Genomic DNA, 22,663 nt, shown 5'->3' on the forward strand with positions numbered 1-22,663 from the left:
AAGCACACCTAGCACCCAGATCTTGGTTTCTAATTTTCCAACAACATTCTCTAATGAAAGGAAATAGAGCTCCTTGGAGAAGTGGTTGATTCTAGGATTAGAGCAGAAAATATGTAAGATGGGCTGGAACCACCTTGTTCTGACAGAAACTAAAGAAGGCCTCAAAAAACAAACAACTACAACAAAAAACAACCCACTCTGATGGAGGTATGTCAAAGTCACACAGGAGCCAAATGGCAGACCAACTGGAAGGCCAAAGCTGGAACAATTTGAGCAAGAAAATAATGTAGTATTATTGGGTTACAACCTAAAGTATGAAATAAATAATCATGAATGTATATTGATACAAAGTCCTGAATTAGTAAACGGGGAAAAGAGTCAAATCTCTCATGTGAAAGGATTTCAACTAATTTATGTATTCCACTCTTAAGGAGGCAAAACATACCTCTTCACTCTTTAAGTATAGCTGCACATAGTGACTTCTTCCAAACAGTACAATGGGGGGGGGGGGGTGAGTGGAGTCACTTTATACCAGAGAAATCTTAAAAACATTATCTCAGCCAGGTGCTAAAGGCCAACATCAACAGTTACAAATTATGTTAATAGTATGTACCCTTGATATGATGTAATGAAAATGGCACTTTACCCCTATGATCTGCTTCCCCTAAACCCACAATCCCAGTCTAAAAATGAGAAAAACATCAGACAAATTCCAACAGAGGGGAATCTACAAAACACCTGACCAGTGCTCCTCAAAACTGTCAAGGCCTTCAAAAACGTTGAAGGAATGTCTGAGTACCCAATGGCAAGAAGATTCTAAGGGGACATGACAAATAAATGGAATGTGGTATCCTAGATGGGATACCTGGAACAGAAAAAGGACATTAGGTAAAAACTAAGGAAAGCTGAATATACTATGGGCTTCAGTTAGTAATAATATATTGACATTAGTTTACTAATTATCATAAATGTACCATATTAATGTAGGAGGATGTTGTTAATAGGAGAAATTGGGTGAGGGTATATGGGAAATCTCTGTAATATGTTCTCATTTTTTCTGTAAATCTAAAATTTCTAAAAAAATAAACTTTCTAAACAAAAGAATAGTGACTGAAATGATTATAAAATACTAACCCCCACCCCCACAAATTTCTGTAATACTGAACGAGAGAAAGAAAGAGGTAAATAAAGTTGTTTGCCACCATCGGAGATAACTAGTAACTAATTTTCAGAGTAGAAATCAAGTTCAGAATTCAGAATTCAAGGAGTTTTCAGAGTTAAAAGATTGATATATCAAAGGAAAATAAACATTTACCTCATCTTTTTAGGAAAAAACTGTGGTTCAATCCTAGTTGACAAGGGAAAAGTCTTTTTAATGGAGGACAGCTGGCTAACAGATCCAGAATAGAAACATTTTGTGAGCCCAAATCAAATAACTGATTTAAAAATTTTTAATGTTTATTTATTTTAGAGAGAGAAACAGCACAAGTGGGGGCAGAGAGGGAGACACAGAATCCGAAGCAGGTTCCAGGCTCCAAGCTGTCAGCACAAAGCCCCGACACAGTGCTCAAAGTCACAAACCTTGAGATCATGACCTGAGCCAAAGTCAGACAACCTACTGAGCCACCCAGGCGCCCCTGAAATAACTGATTTAGACAACGAAAGGCTTTAAAAACATCAAGCAAAAAGCTTCTGGGAGACAGAATTTTCTCAGTGAACCAAACTACTGCCTCACTGATCAGCTGCTAATTGCAAAGAGGGGGAAAAAACATCTTTATAATGGATAGATCTATAAAATACCACTTTAACCAAATGATCACACTTTAGGCATACAAAACCCGGTGTTATATGCCTTATATTATGAATGAATACAATGTACACAAGAGCATCTAAGCCAAAAAATCTAAATATAATCCAGCATTTAGACCCAACCTTCTATTTTTAGGAAACACAGTGGCTGCAGATACAAATTAAATACCACAAGGAAACAATCAGACAAATTCAGAATGTGAAACATTCTGTAAGACAACTGGCCTGATCTCTTCCAGAAGCCAGGACCATGGGGAGAGCAAGTGGAGGTAGGACAAATGTAGTACAGTAGTCTCCCCTTATCTGAGGTTTTGCTTTCCATGATTTCAACCACTGGTCCAAAAGCAGATGATGCTCCTTCTGACTCACCGTCAGAAGATCAATAGTAGCCTAACACTACATCACAGTGCCTACATCATTCACCTCATGATGAAGTGAATGAATCACACAAGCATTGTATCATCATCACAAGACGGGTGTACAGTACAATAAGATATATAGGGAGGGACAATTTTCACATAGCCTTTATTATAATACATAGTTATGAACTATTTTATTATTATTGTTATTAATCTCTTGCTGGGCCTAATTTACAAATTAAGCTTTATTACAGATATACGTATAGGAAAAAGTAGGGTTCGGTACTACCTGCAGTTTCAGGCATCCATTGGGGGTCTTGGAATGTATACTACACAGAGCGGGGTGGGGGGTGGGAAGGGCACGGATTAAAAGTGTCTAAGGCAACGACAAATGTAACACATGAACTTTGATTGAATCCTGGTTTGAGAAACCTACCTACAAAATGGACAACAGAAGAAACTTGGATACAGAATAAAAATTAAGGTGTTTGGTGTTTTGGGGTTTGTTTTTTGTTTTTGTTTTTGAGAGAGCAAGGAGGGGCAGAGGGAGAGTGAGAGACAGAATCTTAAGGAGGCTCCATGCCCAGGGAAGAACTGCAGGATGCAGGGTTCCATTTCACCACTGTGAAATCATGACCTGAGCCGAAATCAAAAGTCAGACACTCAACCAACGGAGCCACACAGGCACCCTAAGTATGGAATTTTCAGAGTGACAAATATGTTCTAAAATTAGGCTGTGGTGATGGCAGCATTATTCCATGAATAACAAGAAGAATTTTTTTTAACTTGTATATTTGAAATAGGTGAATTGTAATGGCGTATAAATTAAATCTCAATGAAGTTGTTAAAAAATTCTTAGCCCCTTATTACTTGTGATATTACTCTGTGATATTTTCTATTCTGTTTCATTTAAAACCACGACATTAGTTGTGACCTCCTAAATTCATTCTCCACTAATGGGTCATGACTGGCAACTTGAAATACACTGCCATAGAGTCCTCTAACAGTAGAACTGATGCCCACATCTCCTATTATCAGGACCAATCTCATTCATGCTTCATGTCCCAGAAAAAGTCCAACTCTTCCTGGTCATCTTCTCTGAGTTCTTAACTGCCACATCCTCCATGTACATGTACAATGGACGTGGTGTACATCCTCCATTTTACCGAATCCGTCATCTCTCCTCAGCCCTTCACTGGGCTGAAATTCCTAGTTTGTGACAAACTTAGCTGATTATACGTTTACCATTCCTTATTATCATCTACCCTCCTTCCAATTCTTCTCCACTGATTAAGGATGTTGGCAACTCGTTCACAGTATCCTTACTGCCGTCACCACCTACTGACCACCATTCATGCAGACTGACTAACCCCTTTAATACCTCAGCCTCTTTAATTCATTGGCGTCCTCATTTCCACAGACTTTTCATTCAATCCCACTTTAGCAGTCCATTTTCCAAAGCATCCTGGGTATTATCATTGCCAGAAACGATTATACCTGTTAAATCTCTATTTCAAGCATCCCACTCTGACCAACACACTCAATCCTTCTAGTTCATTACTTTATCCAATCCCACCCACCCCCAACAATTCTAATTGAAATTTCCAATACATTAATGCTACCACTTCCTTACTATCCATTCTGATTTCACCTCCTTTTCTTGTCCAGTTACGAGTTCATGATTCATCACCACTCCTGTAAGCACTCCCTTTAAAAAGCCCTTATTTTCCTTGTCCCTTCCTTTTTCCTTATTTTATAGTGACCTAGTTTTATGTGTCACTTTGGTTGTGCGGCAGTCCTGTTATTCAATCAAACACAAATCCAAGTGTTGCTATGACAATATTTTGCAGATGTTGCTAACATCCACAGTCAGTTGACTGTAGGTAAAGGAGATTATCCTCAATAATGTGGGTGAGCCTCATCCAATCCGATGAAATGTCTTAAGGGACAAACAGGTTTTCCTGAGAAAGAGGAAATTCTACTTCAGGTCTGTAGCATCAACTCTTGCCCAAGAGTTTCCTGCCAGCCTGCCCTACAGATTTCCAACCTGCCAGCCTCCAACTGTGTAAGCAAATTCCTTGAAATTTCTTTATATATAAATATCTGCTACTGATGCTCTCTCTTTAGAAATCTGATACACCTAGCAAAACCTCACCCCAGAAGTTGATCTGCCTATCCGTGTTTGTATCTAACCAGTTAAATAATGCCAGCGGGGGGAGGGGGGGGGAATCACAAAACCAGGCTGACTAATATCACTTTAAATTCAAGATTTCAAACCTTAAAAGAATAATTAATCAATACTTCCTGGCAAACTGCTTAAAACTTCCCACACTCCCTTCCCCCTCTTGCCCATACCAAACTCATACTTCACTGAGAAAACTGAAACCAGGACAGAAGATAAAGGCTGAACACAAGAAGGATAAGCTTTCATCTTCTAACCACCAAACTTCCTTACAAGGGCACACAATTTTTCTGCATTTCCTCCTCTTTGATGGAAGACCTCTGTCTAACAAAGACCAATCTCTCTACTCATGCCCTCCATTCCTTTTCCTGTATATTCTCTTTTTCATTCACTAGACCCTATATTTTACTTTATCTACCCATTCACTCTTCTGTTTCAATTCATGGCTAATCTTTAAAAAGTTTTCTACATATACTATACCTGCATTTGCTCATTTCTCATTTACTCTTAAAAAAACTTTTCATTCAATGTATTTTGACTGATTTCAATTTGGTTTCTTTCTCTTCACTTCAATAAAACTCATCAACGTCACCAGCAATTTCCCACATAATCTTTCTGTGCCTGCTTCCTCATCTATAAAATGGGAAAAACACTGAACAGAGTCTACCTCATAGGGCTGTTGTGTGATGTTTAAACACTTTAACATAGGTAAAGCACTAGAACAGTGCTTGGTATATGATAAGTATTGAATAAGTATTAGCTATTATTAGAACATTCTGGATTCTTGTTTTCCCTCGGTTTTGATTATTTATTTCTATCTGCTTATTCAACAGTGTGTGAGTCCTGGAGGAGTAAATCACCTCAGATTTTTGTGGGGCAGGGAGAGGTGGAAAGATACAAACCCAACTATGAAATCTCCATTAAACAATTAAATTGAATTGAATTTCAGCCAAATATCTTCAACCACGACATAATTTCACAAGGATGAGATACCTCAAGCCCAATAGTCAAATCAAACCCACTCCTTCCACTCATTCCTCCACCTCCATGCTTTCCAGTCTTGCAGATTTTTGCCAGCATCATTTTTCTAAGTCTAAGTCCTTCCTCTCCACATTCATTTGCTGCTCACTTCTATATAGCTTGACTCTCCACTGTGATTATATGTTTCCAGACAGCAGACTAAGTTATACTTCCAGAAACTGCCTCTGGGTGCTATGTACATAGAAAACTATCTATAAGTATTACCAAATAAGAGACAAAAAAGTTATTTACTAATTCTGCATTCACTGTCAAATGATGACTAGCTTGTCTACTTGACGTTTTGGAAACCATGATTCAAGTCTATTTAATGTTAATGTTAAAAAACTACACATTGCTCTAATTACTCTCATAATCCCTCCTGAATTGCACTACTCACATCCTTTAAATACTCAACAAGTATACAGATATTTTGATCTTTGTTTTATACACTGTGGAAGAAAACTATGTTTAAAAATCACTAAAAGCTGGGAGAGGGGAGGTAAACCTGGAGAAAGTGAAAAAGTGAAAAAGGATACATGGTTTATACCGGATAATAAAAATTTCAACTACAGAATTACTACAAATTACAAGTTTTAAAAGGGAGTTTAACATACAAATTATTAAATATACAAATTATTAATTAATGAGCAAAATAAACAGCTTTCTTATATATACAATCAGGTAGAAGATAAAACGAAAGATGCCATTTCTAACAGAGAAAAGAAAGAAAAAAAATTAATAGCAAAAAACCTAAAAATGCTATTAGGAACCCAAAAAGGGACTTGAAGAAATGAAAAGATTAAGGTTTTCCATATTCTTGGATAGAGAGACACGACACTTTCATAAAGCTGCCAATAAATATGAAGAAAACCCTAAACACAAAGTGAATCTATGTGATAGAAGTTAAGGTGGGAGGGGTGGTGCACAAGAAAAGATATTAACTTGAAAAGAGCATAAGAAAACTTTCTGGGTAATGGTAATGTTCCAGATCTCGATCTGGGTGTTGCACAGAATATATACATAGGCAAAATTCACTGGGCTATACATTTAAGGACTGTGCATCTTACTACAAATTTTACCTTCATAAAATAAAAAAATCAAGTCATCCCAACAGAAATGATAACTAAACTAAATGGACTGATTGCAAAATTTCATATAAACAAGATGGAAGTGTCAGAAAAGATTTTGAAGAAGAAAGGGAATTAGCCCTAACAGAAAACACAGTATAAAATACAATAATTAAAACAGGATGGTTTGGTTCCCAAATGGGCAGATAGGTCAGTGGACCAGAAATGGTCCCAAATACACATGGAAATCCAGTAAATTATAAAGGTGGCATTTCAAATCTGTATGACAAAAACTGTTATTCAATAAATCATGTTGGGACAACTGGATGGTTATGTGGTAACAGAAATAAGGTTGGACATATATATCAGACCTTACTCCAGAATAAATTCCAAATAAGTAAAAGAATTAAAAGTACAAAAAGAGAGTGAGAAAAGAACAAAGAAACCATAAAAGTTCTAGAAAAATAACATTTGAGAATTCTTGCATAGTCTTTAGCTTAGCAAAAGACTTTCTAACCATAACATGCAATTCAGAAGTCAGTAAAGATTGGTAAGCATTTTAACTATTGGGGAAAAAATTCAGAATGGTAAAATCACCATAAAGAAACCAAAAAGTGAAGAGCAAATTAGGAAAATTATTTCCAAAAATTAGCATAGAGCTATTTTCCCTAATATAAAAATAAATTCTACAAATCTAAAAAGATGAGTAACAAAGTGATATAAAAATAGGCAAGGATATGGACAGTTCGCAATAAAAAAACTATAAACAGCCCTTAAAAGTAAAAATATGTTTAATGTCTCTCATAATGGCAGGGCTGGTGAAACGCAAATTGGAACAACTTCTACAAATGTTATTTTGGCAATGTCTGTCAAATTTAGAAAGGCACATACATTCTGATCTAGCAATTCCACTTCTGGATATGTATCCTACACATTTCTATGCAAGTGTTAAATGATGTATATTTAAGGTAATCCACTTGACCATGGCTTTTGACAGCAAAAGAACAACCTAAAACAACCTAGATGTACATCAAAAAAGGGGCTAGTTAAATCAATGTTACACCTGTAAAATGGTGTTATGATCTGAATTTGTGTCCCTTTTGGAACTTTGGGAGGTAATTAGTACTGTAAGAGCTTGTGAAGATAGGACCTCAATGATGGGATCACTATCCTAAAAACAGGAAGAGAAAGCAGACACTCCCTCTTTCCAAGTGAGGACACAATGAGGTGACATCTGCAAGCCAGGAAGAGTCCTCACCAGGAACCAAATCTCTGAACACCTTGATCTTGCACTTCCCAGCCTCCAGAACTAGAATGCCTATTGTTTAAGCCACCCAGTCTATGATATTTTGTTATAGCTGTCCAAGCTAAGACAAATGACACACTGTGAAGGTGTTTAAAAAATAAACTTGGTATTTACATAGAAAATCATCTCTAAACTATATTGTTAAGTTAAAAATAAAAGATAAAGGATACTGTGCAAAGTATGCAACAACTCAATGAATAAGGAGGTGAAGTCAGAGGACATACATTACATATGTAAGACACACAATTCCTCATTGGCAATTCTGAAATCTGTCAAGCTCAGAAAAATAAGTTTTTTATAAGCTTAGTACAAACCTACTTGGTGTCAAAATCTGACAAAAATTTCCATAAGACTTTATAATCTTTATTTATCTTTAGTGTACTATTTACGCTTTTGAACAGAAATATTAACATTTAATTACAGGATGCTACACACTTCCCCCCCTCCACTAGGGATTTTGAATGAAATGGTCGATGCACTATATTACCTTTCTGCAGCAACCTCTCCCCCTCCCCAAAAAAAACCCAAAAAACAACTAATTCTGAAATGCATCTGGATCCAGGGTTTTGGACAAGTAATTGTGTATTTACTTGCACATACATTAACTTCTTTACAGGGATTCACAGGAAACTTAACACTGTTTCCATGTGGAGGAAGAGAATGGGAAGGATATTTTTTATTATATCTTTCTCAATCTTTGGAATTCTGAATCAAAACGAATAAGTTACTTAGTCAAAGTATAAATAAAATTACTAAAACTTTTTTAATTCTCAGCCAGATGCTTTGGTTTTTGTTTTGACTAAAAAGTAACCCTTTCTTAAGTCACAGAGAAATCTATACAGTGATGGCTTTCCTTTATTTCATTTTTGGTTGACCCTTATGGCAGCTGCGATTCACTCTGTAAAGAGCAAGTCAGAGAAGGGTGAGTATCCATTCCCATTAACAGCTTTTAGAAAACAGCAAGTTCCTGATGTGTTAATGTCTCATGCCAAGCAAAGGCGGTGTGCTTGGCTCTTTTCTTTCCTAGTGACCCTAAAAATATGTTGGGGCTTGAGCCCCTCAGCAACAGGAAGCAGTGAAACCCATACTTCTCTGAGAAAAATTTAAGAAAAATGCTCCTAGCGTAAATCTAGCTTTAAGTCTTCAGAGCTTCAATACTGCAGAGTTTGAGGATTCTAGTTAATATGTGAATAGCATCTTTTCTATCTGCTTTTCATATACTTCTTTTAATATCCTATTGTGCTCCAAAATGCATTTGAGATGACTATAAAGTTTGTCTTTTCTCATGATTTACATTTTGACTTATCTGTACCATGTCACAACTTTAACCAGAAATTAGGAAAGAAGACATCTTGCTTTTTGCGGTTTATCTAGTGAGTATATTTTGCTTTATTTTTTTAATAAAGTTTATTTATTTTGAGAGAGAGAAAGAAAGCATGTGGGGGAGGGGCAGGGGGGAGGAGAGAATCCCAAGCAGGCACCACAAAACTGTGAGATCATGACCTGTGCCAAAATCAAGAGTCAGACACAACCTACTGAGTCACCCAGGTGCCCCTAGTAAGTATATTTTAAAAGGCAAGGTAAGAGATGTATGGTTTGGAAGTCGCCAAATGCTCCACCATCCAGCACTCAGGCCTCAAGATGAAAGAAATTCCCAATGAAATGCCTAACAATATCTGGTTCCTTGAATTAGGACATAAATGTACTTATGTTTGTCCTTATTTCCCATCAAGTCATACTCACTGAAAGGAAAGACTAACTTCTACTTCCTGTTGCCCCCACATCACCTAATTCCTGGATTGGTGTAGATGGCTTCTCAATGAATACTGCCTATGTAAAACTAACATCATTTCATAGTTGCTGTCTTCAAGAGGGAGCAAGAAATTTGATGTACCAATATAACCACAGAAACACTACACAGAAAACAGAAAAACACAGGAAAAATATTTCCAGATGCCACTTATAAATAATTTCCCTCGTTTTTCTAGAGACCTCTAGAAAATGCTTAATGAACTGTTGTGGTTACCTAGTCTCTGACAAATCTGCAATCTTCAGAGTCAAAATTAAGATTAAAGATATAACAGTATTCCATTTGCTTCAAATACGGGTACATGATACAGTTATTCCCCGTTCCTGGATTGCCATTCTTTTAGAAATCTGTCAAAATCAACCTAGGAAAGCTTGGACAATTCTCTGCAGTGGTAAAGGTAAACACGGCAAAATAACTTTGTATCAGAGAATGTGGCAAATAATTTTCTTTTAATATTTGTTTTTGGAACGTTTCTAAATTTTAAAGCAGAGAGGATTACTGGTACAAATGTTAAATCATTTCAGTCAATTCAGATTAGATACTAAGACAATCCAATTTTAAACAAACCCCAAAGATGCAGCGGAAAACAACTGGCATTTTGGAGAATTCAAATGTTTACTGTACATGAAATTAGTTTTTAATTTACTTGGCATTTTGCATGTGTTTCAAGTTAAAAATCTTAAGTGTTAATAATAGCTAAAATTTCCTGAATACTTTTATCTAGTATTCCAGGTACTATATTAGTGCCAAGCACTTCACATACAGTACCTTAAATTTTACAGCCCTATGAGATTATGTGCTATTATTACTCTCATTTGACAAATAGTAAAACAAGCCCAAAGATGTTATATACCCTGAACTAACCTGGCCATATAATTAGATTTGGAGCATGAATGTGAACTCAGAGATGACCCTAAAGCCCATGTTAACAACCACTATTAAGTTTGGGCTCCTTAACTTTCTAAAGAATTGACAGATTTTAACCAAACCTGATGTATCAGGAGACAGGGTACCAGGAGACAGACATGTATTAACACCACATTAGCTATATTTATGATATAATCCACCACCCTGAAAAAGAATGGCGGCTAGTAAGTTTTCTTACATATTCGCATATAATTTAAAAAACAGATTTCAATGAAATTTAGCCGGTCCAGATATTCGGGGCAGGCTTTTGCTTGGGGAAAGCTCTCATAAATCTTTTAAAAGAACATAAATTCACTGTTTAGATATGCCTTTAGTCCCATGTCTGATCATAAGCTTCTTAAGGCTAATAAATTCTTCATTTTCACATCTTCCACTAACCCTCTGAGAGTAATGGAAGTCTCATTAGTAAGCATGGTGCTGTAAAATGAATAAAATCTATCATTCAAAAACTCTTAGGTTACTGTGAAGCTTTTTTCTAGAAGAATGGATATTACAGAAAATATTTGACTTAACAATTTTCTCTGCTTCTGAAAATTACAAAAGTCTAAGTTTCACTGCTGTTCTTGACACAGGATTCTGATTATCACCCAAGGACTCTTTTTGTCCTAGTATGTTTTCTCAAGAAAAACCTATCTGGTAACATTTCTATCAAAAAAGAGTTCCAACAGCTTCAGTTTATAGTTCTAAATCCAAAGAGGCTAAGCAACTTTTCTATGGCTCTAGAACTCAATGACAAAGTCCAGAAGACAGAACTGAGAAGTGAACCCAAGTTTGATTCCTGGACAGGTCTAGTTTCACCTACTGCCCTGAATGATAGGACAGCTCTTATTTCAATACTCCTGTCATCTTTTAGGTAGTAAAGTCTGTTGACTCAGAACTCATTTCTGAAATCAGAGTTCAAGTTAATCTGCATAAGAGTAAGACAAATTTTCTAAATGTTCATGTAAGAGCTTATGACTAAGACAACAAGCATCACAGCTCACTGAAATAGGCAAATGATTCATACCTAGAGTTATGTGGCTATAATGACTTCCTTGCACTACATGAATCAGAAAGGCTACTACCTATACCATTGACTTGACCAGAGACCTCTAGAGAGCTGGCACTTTCATGTCAGACATTATTTGACACTTCTATATTTGCAACACAGCATCTAAACTACCTGGTCGATTCAAATGTGTCCAAATTCACTTCACAGACAAATCAGACTAACATGAACCAGACTTCCCATCCAAGTACTAACCAGGCCCGACCCTGCTTAGCTTCCGAGATCAGACGAGATCGGGCGCGTTCAGGGAGGTATGGCCGTAGACAACTTGAACCAGACTTCTATTCAACAACTTCTTCAACTGCCACTAGGATAATCACTTAAATAATTTCAAGTTGTTTCACTTGAGAATCTTCACAAGGTCATTTCCATAATATTAGGCATTGAGTTAATATTCTAACATCATTAATTCGGGTGGAATTTATTCTTTAATTGCCTTCCCAAGTGGCCTTTCTCCCAGGATCTAAAGGAATTTAAAGGGTATAGTTTCCACCTGTTCTGGGACACTTAAGGAGAGCCCATTTCAGTGCTATCTCTTCCTTTTAACATAATTTAGAGTAGAATGAGGAATGACTACTAATGGGTACAGGGTTTATTCTTGGGGTGATGAAAATGTTCTGGAATTAGATAGTGACCAATGCAAAACTTTGTGAATACACTAAAAACCACTGATGCACACTCTAAACGGTAAGTCCTATGGTATGTGAATTGTATCTCAATAAAGCTGTGATTTTAAAAAACAAAAGAATTTCATAAACAAAACAAAATAAACTGGTTTGACATGTAACCTGACAGTGAGCTACTGCCAAAGGATTGTATCAGTAAACCTTACTGAAATCTGACATACTAGGCAAAGCAATGAAAGTTTGGGATCTCAAGATTTTCATTCCTTATTCTAATAAAGTATCATTTCCTTTTTATTTGTACTCTACATCAGATATTAATGGGCTCACCTCAAATTTGCTCATATCCAAAACAAATGCTAAAATTTATTAAGCAGTGAGTGGGAAAAAAGATGTAACTTGGGATAAATCGGTATTATTTGGAGTTTTAGGCCCATATGCTTCACCAAGATAGAATTTTAAATTAAATATTTCTAAAAATGATATTAGAAGTTAAACATCTTTTTTTTAATTTTTTTTTTTAATGTTTATTTATTCTTGACAGAGAGACAGAGCATGAGCGAGGGAGGGGCAGAGCAAGAGGGAGACACCGAATCTGAAGCAGGCTCTGAGATGTCAGCACAGAGCCTGACTCGAACTCACAAACTGTGAGATCACGACCTGGGCTGAAGTCAGATGCTTTAACCAACTGAGCCAACCAGGCGCTCCTAGAAATTAAACATTTCTAATAAAACTTTTAGGTAGCCTATTTCCCATATTCTAGCTTTTCTGCTTAGTCATCAGAAACTTCAAAAGCAATAGTCACCAAAAGACAAATGCAATCATTTTTAGACTCCTATTGAAACATCACTGTCTGTGCATGATACACATACTTAAAAAAAAAAAAAAAAACATTTTAGACGAGGTTTTATTTTAGGATAGCAAATGGTTTAGAAGGGATAGAAAAAAATTGATACTGAAATTGATAAAGACTGGACTTTAAATCTTATTAACTGTAAAGAGCTTTTCATCAATCAGACTTTTATTGAACACTTACTATATTCCAGGCTAGGTGCTGGAGACACAGATGCAAGACAGGCCTGTCCTCAAGGAGGTCCCATTTTGATTTCTTGCTTGCTTTTGTCAGGCACAGCACTAAACATGTTCACTTAGAGCATCTGACCTCCTAGGTTAACCCACAGCAGGAAAATCTGAGATAGACATTACAAATGACTGTAAGACTGTAAGGCTGTTAAGACTAAAAAGTTAGATTTGGAAATAAATAAAGCTGTTGTACATTTAGACCAACTTCCTAACTCTACTTCCTAATACAACACTGCACTCTAAGTTCCAGATTGTACTACTAAAAAAAAAATAGTGAAATGACCGAGAGTATAACTAATACCTTTTTTAACACTCATCACTTACATAACTGTATCATTTAAAGGCATATCTATATTTCAAAGCATCCTCTTCCATTAAAAGATATTTCCCTTTACCTTCAAACTCTCCATCTGAGTACAGTACTGAACAGTTGCTGAATGAATGAATGAAATAAACAGATGTTCTAATTGTCAAGAAGGTACTTGCTGGATGCTTGTCTCCAAACACAATGGACTGACAGACCAGAATTCTACCGAAGACTACTGAATTTCAGAGGTAAAAATAGTAACCACTGAACACTGATACCATGTAGTCAACATGTTATTAAGTTCACAGTAAACATCTGATAGGGAACTCTCAGAAATAAAAATCAAAAGCGTTCATCGCAATACTCTAAACCGGACTTGATCCTACCATCTAAGGATTGGGAACACAAGGGCAAGACAAAGAGAGGAGAGGGTGGGGTGAAAAAGTCAAAAGGTCACCACCGAGTGACCCTCAAGAGAAATGCCCGCTGACCACTGAAGCTCGCTCACAGCGTGATGGACACCTTCCACGCCAAGTCGCGGGCCGGGCTCCCCCTCACAGCCCAGCGCTGAAAGCCACCCCAGCCTTTTTCGAAGCTCCTGCCTGTGTTCGCCCAGAGCCTTAGCACAAAGAAACCACCGAGAAACAAACCACGGACCCCGTGGGCGCCAGGAAGGCGTCCGGACCCGGCAACCGGAGGAGCGCTCTCATCTCCCCATCGCCGGGAGAGGCAGCCAGGGCGCGGCGGGCCGCCCAGGCGCCTCCGTCCGGACCTTCCTCGAAGTGTTTCAGAACTTGCCGCCCGCCGCTTCCCCCCCCCCCCCCCCCCCGACCTCCCCGCTCCATTTTCCCCTCCCAACGCGGATGCGGGACCCGTGCGAGGAGGGCGCGCGAGGACTGACGGGTGGAACTGGAGTGGCGGGCCAGGGGCTGACGGCCTGGGCGCGCCGGGTCTCGCAGCCCCACGCCCCCTGGCCGGCCCCAGCCTCCCCAGCCGCTATTGTTCCCGCGCCGCCCCCGCCCGCCGCGCGCCCCCAGCCGGCGCGCGCTCCCCCAGCCGGCGCGCGCTCCCGCCCCCCACTCCCGGGAGGGGGTCAAGGCTGAGGAGAAGGCGGCGGCGGTGGCGGCGGCACAATAACATAAACACGGCGGGGCCGCCGGCCGCCCCGGCCCTGCGGCACCCGCCGCACTCACCCCGCAACGCAGCGAACGGCGACAGGAAAGCCCGCCGGCGGGACTGGCGCCGTCCAGGCGCTCGCCACGGCCGTTACCCAGGGCTGCTCGCGGCTCTGCGTTCCCGGCCGCGTCGTCCGGCCTCGGCCGCTCCGCTGAGTAACAGGGACGCGGGCCGTCACCGCGCACGCCCGCCCACGTCATCGCGCAGAGCCCCACCCCCGCGCCTCGCAAACGGCTCTTGGGGCGGGGCAGCCTCGGGGCCCGGATTGCGGGGGCGGGGCTCGAAGTCTGGGGCGGGGCTACTATAGGGGCCGGGAGGACTTGCGGAGGTCGCCTGGAGGCGGAGCTGCGGGGAGAGCTTTTGAGGGCCAAGTGTGAGGGGCGTGTCGGGGAATCGGAGGGGGCGGGGCCCTGCTCTTGGCACGTGGCGGCGTGTGGCCGGAACTCTAGGCTGCTGGCCGGGGGCGGTCCACCCGTGGGAGCCAGATCTGCTGGGGCTCCTTGCCTCAGGGTTTGAAAGCAGGGTGTGCTTAGACCAGACCCACGCGGGGAGGAGGCACCTGGATTCTGAGCACATACCCGCGAGACAAAATGTCCATTACATTGACCGACATTACGTTCCATTCTGGGGACATGTGCCCGGGGCCCAGCAACCTACAAGAAGGAATTGTTCTTTTCAGCCTCCTTGGAAAAACCTGCCTCGTGTTTTCCCAAAATACACCTCGTGCCAGATTCAGTGCATTACCTGATTTATCTCTCACCCCAGAAGAGACAAATTGGGAAGCCCTTAAATATCCAACAATGGGTGGAAAGGTGTCTAAATTACATACATCTTATGCAATGGAATATATTTTATCAATTTAAATGCCACGTGTTCAAGAAACTCAAGGATGCAGGAAAATGTTCCAATATATCATTAAGAGAAAGAAGGAGGTCTGCCTATATAATGATCCTACCTATATATTATGTGTACATGGAAAAACCTGAAAAGAAATCTGCCAAATTATTTTAACAGTAGTTTATCATTGGACCGTGGAATGAAAGGTGAATTGGTTCTCTTTTATACTTGGGAATTTTTTTTCCATGGTTTCTAAATGGAACAGTTATGTTCATAATCAGAAAAAAAAGTACATTAATAATGAATATAAATATTTGTTGAATAAATGAGTGAATTCAGGTATACCATCTTCCCATGTCCTGGTGGGGTGGCCTGTTTCCAATGATTCTGAAATGAAAAATAAATGCGAGCAATCATTCATACATTCTCTTCCCATTTCCTTCCTTCCTTTTAGGCTTCTTTATTTCCTTCCTTCATATTTCCAGTAAATATGTATGTTATACCCATTCTGTGCCAGGCACTGTGCTAGCACTACAATGGAGCTTAAAGATGTAATGAACATAATAAGGAATTAATAATGGTAAACAAATGCAAAATGATCACTGCATTATAATATAAATTGATATGGATATAAGGTATTATGAAACCAATTAATAGAATTAATAAGGCTAGGAAAGTCTTCCTTGAGGCACTGCCTCTTAAGCTAAGAGTAGATTTAACTGGGCAGAAAATATTTCAGACAGAAGTAACTTGGTGTGTAAGGGTCCTATGATGGCATATAATTGCTTATAATATTCTCTTATTATTGTTTTTATTTCTGCTGTGTTGGTTCATTCTTGATTTTATTTATTTGGGTCCTTTCCTTTTTCTTTTTGATCCAACTGGGTAGTGGTTTATCAATTTTGTTAATTCTTTCAAAGAACCAGCTTCTGGTTTCATCTGTTCTACTGGTTTTTTGGTTTTGATAGCATTAATTTCCGCTCTAATCTTTGTTATTTCCTATCATCTGCTGGTTTTGGGTTTTATTTGCTGTTCTTTTTCCAGCTCCTTAAGGCGTAAGGTTAGGTTGTGTACCTGAGATCTTTCTTCCTTCTTTAGGAAGGCCTGGATTGCTATATACTTTCCTCTTATGACTACCTTTGCTGCATCCCAGAGGTTTTGGGTTGTGGTGTTATCATTTTCATTGACTTCCTTATACTTTTTAATTTCCTCTTTAACTTCTTGGTTAGCCCATTCATTCTTTAGTAGGATGTTCTTTAGTCTCCAAGTATTTGTTACCTTTCCAAATTTTTTCTTGTGGTTGATTTTGAGTTTCATAGCGTTGTGGCCTGAAAATATGCATGGTATGATCTCGATCTTTTTGTACTTACTTAGGGCTGATTTGTGTCCCAGTATATGGTCTATTCTGGAGAACGTTCCATGTGCACTAGAGAAGAATGTATATTCTGCTCCTTTAGGATGAAATGTTCTGAATATACCTGTTAAGTCCATCTGGACCAGTGTGTCATTCAAAGCCATTGTTTCCTTGTTGATTTTTTGATCAGATGATCTGTCCATTGCTGTGAGTAGGGTGTTGAAGTCCCCTACTATTATGGTATTACTATCAATGAGTTTCTTTATGTTTGTGATTAATTGATTTATATATTTGGGTGCTCTCACATTTGGCGCATAAATGTTTACAATTGTTAGGTCTTCTTGATGGATAGACCCCTTGATTATGATATAATGCCCTTCTGTATCTCTTGATACAGTCTTTATTTTAAAGTCTAGATTGTCTGATATCAGTATGGCTACACTGGCTTTCTCTCAGTGATAATTAGTATGATAGATGGTTCTCCATCCCCTATTTTCAATCTGAAGGTGTCTTTACATCTAAAGTGGGTCTCTTGGAAACAGCATATAGACAGATCTTGTTTTCTTATCCATTCTGTTACCCTATGTCTTTTGATTGGAGCATTGAGTCCATTGACATTTAGAGTGAGTACTGAAAGATATGAATTTACTGCCATTATGGTGCTTGTAGGGTTGGAGTTTCTGGTGGTGTTCTCTGGTCCTTTCTAATCTTTGTTGCTTTTGGTACTTATTTCTGTATTTAGTTCTATGTATCTATATATCTATATATATTTTCACCTTTCTCCCCTCAGAGAGTCCCCCTTAAAATTTCTTGCATGGCTGGTTTAGTGGTCCCAAACTCCTTTAATTTTTGTTTGAGAAACTTTTTATCTCTCCTTCTATTTTGAATGACAGCCTTGCTGGATAAAGAATTCTTGGCTGCATATTTGTCTGATTCAGCACATTGAATATATCCTGCCACTCCTTTCTGGCCTTCCAAGTTTCTGTGGATAGGTCTGCTGCAAACGTGATCTGTCTTCCCTTGTAGGTTAAGGACTTTCTTTCCCTTGCTGCTTTCATGATTCTCTCCTTGCCTGAGTATTTTGTGAATTTGACTATGATATGCCTTGTTGATGGCCAGTTTTTGTTGAATCTAATGGGAGTCCTCTGTGCTTCCTGGATTTTGATGTCTGTGTCTTTCCCCAGGTTAGGAAAGTTTTCCACTATGATTTGCTCACATAACCCTTCTACCCCTATTTCTCTCTCTTCCTCTTCTGGGACCCCTCTGATTCTGATGTAGTTCCTTTTTAATGAGTCACTGATTTCTCTAATTCTTAAATTGTGCTTTTTGGCCTTAATCTCCCTCTTTTTTTCTGCTTCATTGTCCTCTATAAGGTTGTCCTTGATATCTCTGATTCTCTGTTCTGCTTCATCCATCCTTGCCGCCGCTGCATCCATCTGTGATTGCAGCTCAGTTATAGCATTTTTAATTTCATTCTGGCTATTTTTTACTTCTTTTATCTCTACAGAAAGGGATTCTAATCTATTTTTGACTCCAGCTGGTATTCTTATTATTGTGATTCTAAATTCTGGTTCAGACATCTTGCTTGTGTCTATGTTGGTTAAATCCCTGGCTGTCATTTCTTTGTGCTCTTTCTTTTGGGGTGAATTCCTTTGTTTTGTCATTTTGAAGGGAGAAAAGGAATTAATGAGGAAGAAAAATTAAAATTAAAAATATTAAAATTAAATAATTAAAAACACAAACACACACACAAATCGAATTAATGATGCTAGATTCTAGGTGTGTTTTGTCTGGGTGTTGATAGTGGTTTGACAGATTAGAGAAAAAAAAAGGGGGGGAGAGAAAAACAAAGAAATCGTTTGAGAATTTGAAAAATGAATACACTGATGTAGACTAAAATGAGATGATGGGAGTAAAATAGAATTTGAAAAAATATACACAAAAGTAGAGAATAAAGTAGAAAAAAATTAAAGAAAATTAATAAAAATTAAAAATAAATATGAATATTTTCTTTTTCTGTATTCAAGAAAACGAAAAGAAAAAAAGATTTTTAAAAAATTTTAAAAAAGGAAATTGTTTGAAAATTTGAAAAAGTGAATACACTGTAGTATATTAAAATAAAATGATGGAGGTAAATAGAATTTTAAAAAATTTACATAAAAGCAAAAAATATAGTAAAAAAATTAAAGAAAAATATTTTTAGTAGAAATTGAAAGTAAAAATTAAGTTTTTCTCTTTCTGCATTCAAGAAAAAGAAAAGAAATGAAAAAGAGAAAAAAGAAAAAGAAAGAAAAAAAAGGAAATCATTTGAAAATTTAAAAAGGTGAATACCTTGACGTAGACTAAAATGATGGAAGTAAAATAGAATTTGAAAAAATTTACACACAAGTAAAAAATACAGTAATAAAATTTAAAGAAAAATATTTTTAATAAAAATTGAAAATAAAAATGAGTTTTTTCTCTTTCTGTATTCAAGAAAAAGAAAAGAAGTGTAAAAAAGAAAAAAAAAGGAAGATAGAAAATTGAATAGATGGACCTGCTAACAGATTGAAGTAGGACTGAAATTATTTCGTTTTCCCCTAGAAGTCAGTCTATGTAGCGCTTTATAGTCCATAAACTAAGCCGGGGGTGAGACTTGGGTTCTTGAGAGGAAAGTTGGCCCAGTTGGGTGGGGCTCAGTGTAACAGCTCCATTCTCCACTAGATGGCGCTGCTAGCCTACTGGGGTGGATTGTTGTGGCACTGGTAGGTGCGTATGTGCATGCGCAGGAGCGGTGAAAATGGCACCACCCAGCCACCCAGTCTGTTCTCCCGGATCAACAATCACTCACCCGTCCTCTGTCTTCAGCTTTCGTCCACTCCCCACTTTTTCACTCTCTGTGACCAGGCCGCAGGCAGTGCCTGTCTCCTGAGTTTTGTCTCAGATGAGGCTATTTTCCCTGGCCCCTTACTTCCAAAGGACTGTGGCTTTGACCCGTTCTGTCCTTCCATGGGAGCGTCTCACCGAGCAATGACCAAATGAGCAATGGCTGAATGTGGGCTGCACCCAGGAACGCTTGCTGGACCCTGCTGTTGCTGGTGCCCCGAGACTGTGGCCAGATGCCAGCCTGCCCCAGAAAAAGTTCGCAAGATAGTGTAGCAGCAGTGTTTCAGGGATTATGGGAAATCACAACACACATCTGGCACCAGCTTCACCCTTAACGACCTTGTTCCAGCACCAGCGAATGTGGCCGTTTTCTGGGGTCTGCTGGGACCAGGAGGCTTCAACAGTCTCTACAAAATGTCCTTCCAGCAGTGGAACTGCTTTTCCCCATGTGGCCCGAGAACTTCCCAGACCCCACTCTATTCCTGGGGATTCGCCCTTCCCACCAGAGCACCACCAGGTATCAAGCTGCGGAGTTGCAGACTGCACTCCCCTTGTTTACAGTCTTAATGGAATTTAAACCCACTCCTTTCTCCTTTCTCCCTTTTTAATTTAGTCCCTGCAGCTGTTTCCAATTTTCCACTTTTCTCCAGCTGCTTTTGTGGAGGAGTGCTTTTCCTGTATCCTCTCCCCCCCCAGTCTCCATCCTCTCTCCACTCACAAAAGCACCTCCCTTCCTGCACCTTCTCGTTCCCCAAGTTCACTTCTCTGCACCACGTACCTGCTGAATTCTGTGGTTCAGGTTGTGCAGATTGTTGTGTTAATCCTCCAGTCAGTTTTCTAGGTGTGTAGGATGGTTTAGTGTTGGTCTGGCTGTATTTCATGGATGCAAGACATACAAAAAACTTCCGTGCTATTCTGCCATCTTGACTCCTCCCTGTTAAAATTCTGCAAGGGTCCTATCATGAAAGGGATCAAGGTGAGTTGGAGAAATTGAGGAAAAGCCAGTGGTGCTGGAAAAACAAAGAGCTATGAGAAGAGGTTGGGAAGACTGAAAAGAGACCAGATTTAGTGCAGTCATACTACCCATGTTTTTGTTCTAAATGCAATGGGAATCCCTGATATGCTTCAACAAAGGGAGCGGAATGATCAAAATGGCATCTTGAAAAGATTCCTTGTTTGAAGGAGGTCATGTGGATATAGGTCTAGATGGCAGATGTTAGAAGCTTGTTCTAGGGTGATGGTCATGGAAACAGTAAGAAGAAGGATCTGAGGACCATTTAGGAGATCCAATGCACAGAATTTGGTGACAGATTAGGTGGGTAGTGAAGGAAAGGGAGTCGTCAAGGGAAACTCATAGGTTTCTGGCTTGTGGCCAGAGATGGATATTGGTGCTGGGTCACTGAGATAGCAATCTTGGCAGAGGTTGAAGCTTGAGTGGAAAGACTACATGAGCAGGTAGTTTGAAGGCTTTTGATCTGCCCTAAAGAGACCCCACATTGGCAGTTGGACATACAGAGCTGGGCTCAGGCAGAGAAGAGATAAATGTTGAACATTCAACATACATTCATGGTAAAAACTCTTAAATATTAAGCATAGAAAGAACATATCTCAACATAATAAAGCCCATATGCCATATATGACAAGCCCATAGCTAAAATCATACTCAGTGTTTGAAATCTTTTCCCCTAGGATCAGGAACAAGACAAGAGTGCCCACTCTCACTACTATTCAACATAGTTCTGGAAGTCCTACTAGAACAATCAGGCAAGAAAGAAATAAAAGGTATCCAAATTAGAAAGGAAAAACAAAAATGTCTCTGTTTGCCTTTGACATGACATTGTATACAGAAAATCCTGATGATTGAACCAAAACCTCTTAGATTGAATAAATGAGTCAGTAAAATTACAAAGATATAAAATTAACACAAAAAATCAGTAATGTTTCTATACACTAACAATGAATATTCTGAAAAAGAAATAAAGAAATTGATCTCATTGACAATAGCATAAAAAATATTTAGGAATAAATTTAACTGAGGAAATGAAAGATTTCTACTCTGAAAACTACAAGACATTGATGAAAGAAATTGAAGACACAAATAAATGGAAAGGTATCTCATGTTCATGAATTGGAAGAATTAATATTGTTAAAAGATCAATACTACAAAAGCCATCTATATATTCAATGTAATCCTTATCAAGATTCCAGTGGCATTTTTTGCAGAAGTAGAAAAAACATGCTTAAAATTTATATGGAATTACAAAAGACCCTGAACAGCCAAAGAAATCCTGAGAAAGAACAACAAAGCAGGAGGCATCATACTACTTGGTTTCAAGCTATAATATAAAGCTATAATCATCAAAACAATATGGTACCAGCATAAAAATGGGCAGATCAACCAATGGAACAAAACTGAAAGCCCAGAAATAAACCCAGGCCAATATAGTCAACTAATATTTGACAAGGGAGCCAAGAATACTCAATGGAAAAAAGACAGTCTTTTCAGTAAATGGTGCTGGGATGATTGGATATCCACATGTAAAAGAATAAAACTGGGCCCGTAACTTATACCGCTCACAAAAATTAACTCAAAATGGATTAAAGACTTAAATGAAAGACCCAAAACCATGAAATGCTTAGAGGAAAACATAGGAATAAAGCTTCATGGCATGGGTCTCAGTAATGATTTTTTGTATGTGAAACCTAAAGTACAAGCAAAACATGTGGAAGTACAGAACCTAAAAAGTTTCTGCAGACCAAAAGAAACAATCAATAAAGTGAAAAGACAGCATATAGAATGGGAAAAAATTTTCCAAAACCATATAAAGGGTTAATATCTAAAATATGTAAAGACCTTCTATAAATCAATAGCAAGAAACCAAATAACCCA

At 38.6% G+C, this 22,663-nt stretch overlaps 1 protein-coding gene across 4 annotated transcripts in view; it reads right to left on the reverse strand.

The window, feature by feature from the left end:
* The window catches only part of MAPK8 (mitogen-activated protein kinase 8), a 102,483-nt gene extending 87,609 nt beyond the window's left edge, over positions 1 to 14,874 (reverse strand). Inside the window, exons 1-2 of one of the 4 annotated variants that reach the window (XM_030335620.1) lie at positions 14,735 to 14,848; positions 13,188 to 13,341 (exon numbers count right to left, since the gene is read on the reverse strand). The gene's annotated coding sequence lies outside the window, so the exon portion shown is untranslated. Of the gene's footprint in view, positions 1 to 13,187; positions 13,342 to 14,734 lie in introns of all 4 variants that reach the window. The other 3 variants (XM_030335623.2, XM_030335622.1, XM_030335619.1) reach the window with 3 other exon arrangements.
* Between the last annotated feature and the right edge of the window lie 7,789 nt (positions 14,875 to 22,663).

This window comes from Lynx canadensis, chromosome D2 (genome assembly GCF_007474595.2).
Source record: "Lynx canadensis isolate LIC74 chromosome D2, mLynCan4.pri.v2, whole genome shotgun sequence".
Lineage (NCBI taxonomy): Eukaryota > Metazoa > Chordata > Mammalia > Carnivora > Felidae > Lynx > Lynx canadensis.